Genomic DNA, 4266 nt, shown 5'->3' on the forward strand with positions numbered 1-4266 from the left:
GGGCTCCTCCATGCTCTTCCCTGCCCTTTCTCGCCCTGTCGAGCCCCCTCTTCATTTCAGAGCCTGCTGGCAGTGGGGACAATGATGCCATCAGGTGTGGCCTGGGAAGTGGGACAGAAGTGATGGGGGGCATCTCCCACTGCTGCTCAGTGTGATAGCCTGGAGCCACCATCTGGGGCTCCTGGTACCTTCCCCCAAGTGCTGGGGTGGTCCAGCCCTCAGCTGGGCCCGGAGTGTCACTATTGTTTAGGGGGCAACTGGGAGCTGTCTCAGGCCCCTGCACTCCTCTGGGTGGGGTGCTCCGCCCTCCAGTCCCCCACCTCCTGACCCCTCAGGCTCCAAACAAGGCTTAGGCTTCAGCCTGACTCCTGACGAGGAGGACACAGACTCACTGCCCCTTACATAGTAACAAGGGTGGACAGCTCCCATTTGCTGAGCACTTACTATGTGCTAGGCACTGTTCTAAAAGTTTTACTCAGTATTCACTCACTTAATCCTCATATTAAGCCATATGAGGCAGGTGTTCTGCTCACCCTTCATCATACAGATGTGGAAACCGAGGCCCAGGGAAGCTTCGTTACTTACCAGTTGTCAATAGTCAATATTTGAAAGCTGGGAGTAGGGCCCTGGAGCCCCAGCTTTGGACTGTCACCCTGCTGCCTAAAGAGCATTGAATTCAGTGTCCCCCCCACTTCCCATCGGCCCCTGTCATTGTGCAGATGGGGCACAAGCCCTAAGAGTGGCAGAGCGGGCTTCAGACTCCCTGTCCAGTGCTCCTTTCACTCCACTGCCTACAGCTGGCTGCCGAGGGAGCATTCACAAGTGATTCTGTCCCCAGGGACTTTGATCCTGCCTCGGAGTCCTCCAGGGTCTCTGGGGATAGGGCTGACCCTGGCCAAGGCTCCCTCTGCTCCCTGTCAGCCTCTGCCATCACCCCCTGTAATCGGGCTTCCAGTCAGCAGGTAGAGTGATCTCTCGGAACCTGGCCCAGAGAGGGCCCGCCTCCACCCGGCATCACACAGCTTAGTTCTTGTGCCCTTGGAGCCCGATGCTGCAGGGATGTCCCAGGTGCGGCTGGCACCCAGGACTGCCTCTGTGGTGTCAGCCTCGGGGAACAACACTCCGGGTCCCTGACGGGGCCTCATTTGTTCCTTGTGTGCCTGCATCCCCCTAACAAGCCTGAGCCACGCCAGGGCCTTGGTCCCATGTTCAGAGAGGAGGTAGCTTTGCACCACTCCAGGGAGCAGCCCCTTCAGAGCAGGCAGCTTTCAGAGCCTGCAGCCTCCCTCAGTGATTCCTGCTGGGGAACAGTTCTTCTTCTTCTTTTTTTTAAGATTTTATTTATTTATTTGACAGAGAGAGAGAGGGAGAGCATGCGCGCACACGCACACAAGCAGGGGGAACAGCAGAGAGAGAAGGACAAGCAGACTCCCTGCTGAGCAGGGAGCCCGATGTGGGGCTCTATCCCAGGACCCTGGGGTCATGACCTGAGCCGAAGGCAGACGCTTAACCGACTGAGCCACCCAGGCGCCCCTGGGGAACCACCTCTTATATCGTGCTCTCAAACTTGAGCAGAAACACTTGCAGGGCTAGTTAAAACACAAGGGGCTGGGGGCCTATCAGAGTTTTTGTCTCAGTAAATCTCAGTGGGGCCGAGAATTTGCCTTGTGACACTGGATAATGCTGATGCTGTTGGCCTAGGGGCCACACTTTGAGAACCACTGTCTATACTAGTGCTGTCCAATAATATGAGCCACATGGGTCATTTTAAATCTTCTAGTAGCCATGTTAAACAAGTAAAACGAAATAGGTGAAATTAATTTTGATAATATATTTTCTTGAACCCAGCATATTCAAAAATTACCATTTTAACAGTTAATCCATATAAAAATATTAATGAGATTTTTATTTTTATTTTTATTTTTTTAAAAAAGATTTTATTTATTTATTTGACAGAGAGAGACACAGCGAAGAGGGAACACAAGCAGGGGGAGTGGGAGAGGGAGAAGCAGGCTTCCTGCTGAGCAGGGAGCCCGATGCGGGGCTCAATTCCAGGACCCCGGGATCATGACCTGAGCTGAAGGCAGACGCTTAACGACTGAGCCACCCAGGCGCCCCTATTAATGAGATTTTTAAAAAACATTTTTTTATATCCAATCAATGTAACCCAGTGTCTGTTTTACACACACAGAACATCTCAATTTGGACCAGCCATGTTTCACGCGCTGGATTGGCACATCTGGCCAGTGGCTACCATATTGGATAGCCGTGTCTAGACCTTTCCAGGGAAGGGGGGGGGGGGGCCAGCTTGTTGGCCACGTGCTTCCAGGCAGCGCCCTCTGCTGGCAGCTTGTAGTGCTGCCTGCCCAGGCAAAGGGCCTGGAGACCCACCTGAGGTGGGGTGCCCCCTCTCTCATCACTCCCCATCTGATCACAGGAGAGCTGGGAGAATCAGATGAGGTGGCAGTGGGACATCAGTAGACTTGGTACATGGGGAGGGGACACTGGTTAGGGACAGGGGTGCTCTGTTGACAGAAATGTTGAGCCCTGATCACATTGAGCCAGAGGTTACTGGTGTTGAGTGATGCACCAGAGAATATTAATGCCCATTCCCCTCTTTAGCTCTAGTTGGACAGGCTTAGGCTCACAAAGGTACCCTGAGGCTCCCCCATGCCTGCCTCATGTGAGACCCCAGACTGTGCCCAGAGCAGTTTAGGATCTGTCTTCAAAAAACAGTGGTTGAGGGGTCCTCCTTCCAAATTGCCCCCAGCCCCTGGAGCTTTCACAGCCCAGGAGGGGCTGTCTAACCTGCCTACCCCCATCAGCACCCCCAAGCAGGACCAGCCAGCCGCTGCTCCTCACCGCCACATGGGGGCGCCACGGCAAGCCAACGTCTCCCAGCCCCGGCGGTAGATGCGTCCAGCTCCCCGCGCCGGGATGGACACCCAGGCTGCGGTGGTCGGGGACAGAAATCCTGTCTCTTCTGGGTCCAGTTCTTAAAGAGTGGCCCTCTCCGTCACCCTGAAGCCCACACACCCCTCACAGTCATGTCCCTGCTGGGGACTGTCCCTGGCTGCACCTGGGAAATAGGTACACAGACCTCAGTTTCCCAACACCCCAAACCTCTCCGGGACTGGCCCACAAATGGGGCAGGGGTATGTCCCCTTCTCAGGAACCCAGCAGCATCTATCTTTGGGCGCCTCCCCCCAGCCCGTTGGAGTTTTACTGGGACTAGGAACGTGCACACCCGGCCCTTCCCATCCGCTGCTCCCACTCTGGGTACCCCCCCCCCCCCCCCCCCCGCCAAGTGTAGGAATGAGAACTGAAAGTGCAGAGCTGGGTATCGTCTGTCACACCCGAACGGGTGAGGAGAAGGGGGTTACATAAACGGGAGGAAGTCTCAGTTATTACTTCACAAATACTCTTTGGCCACCGCGGGCACGTTTGTCGCCTTCTGTGGAGGGCGACCTTGCGCACCCAGACTTGCACGCCCTCCAACTCCGGCTCCTTTTGACCTGGGTCAACGCCTCCGACCCGACTTTTCCTGCGTCTGGGAGGCTCTGGAGGCGCCGAGACGCGAGGAGGGACGATTCTGGTCCAGCCGTGCGCTCTTCATTCGCAGACACAGCCTCCCTGTGTCCCCGGGGTCCTCGCCACCTGGCCCGTGGGCCCCGCGGGGCGACCATCGGCACTCGGCGGGTACCTGCCAGGCAGGGGCAACCAGCTTTGGGGGTTGGGGGTTCCAGAGAGAGGCATGGGAACAGTTGGAGTAAGACGGGCTTTTGGAGGCTGGGATGGGTTCCCAGGAAGATTTTAGAGAGAAGGGAAGGGGCCTAGGTCCGCGCTCGGAGAACGGCGTTATTTGAAGGCGCGCAAGAGAGCGGAACCAGGCAGCAGGACTTAACGCTGCCGCCGGGGCAGGAAGCGCGGAGGAATCGGGGTTGCCAAGGACAACGCGTTCTGGGCGGGGCTGCTGTTGAGATACAGCTTGAGGGGCTGAGGGCGGGGCGTGGGGAGGCGGGGAGGGGGCGGAGCATGGGGGCGTTCTGAGTCAGAAGCGGCGTTGTGACTGGCGGGAATCCCATGCTCTGGGCGGGGCCTGAGCTTGAGCAGGATTGAGGTTGGGGCGGGGCTTGGGGCGGGGCGGGGCCGGGCCCCGAGAGCAGGAACCGGAGGCGGAGACGTGGTTGGCGGGGACGGAGCGCCCGGGGAGGGGTCGAACCGGCGGGGGCGGAGCCGGGCGGGAGTGGGCGGTGCTGGGTCGCG

Source organism: Halichoerus grypus, chromosome 8 (assembly GCF_964656455.1).
Source record: "Halichoerus grypus chromosome 8, mHalGry1.hap1.1, whole genome shotgun sequence".
NCBI lineage: Eukaryota > Metazoa > Chordata > Mammalia > Carnivora > Phocidae > Halichoerus > Halichoerus grypus.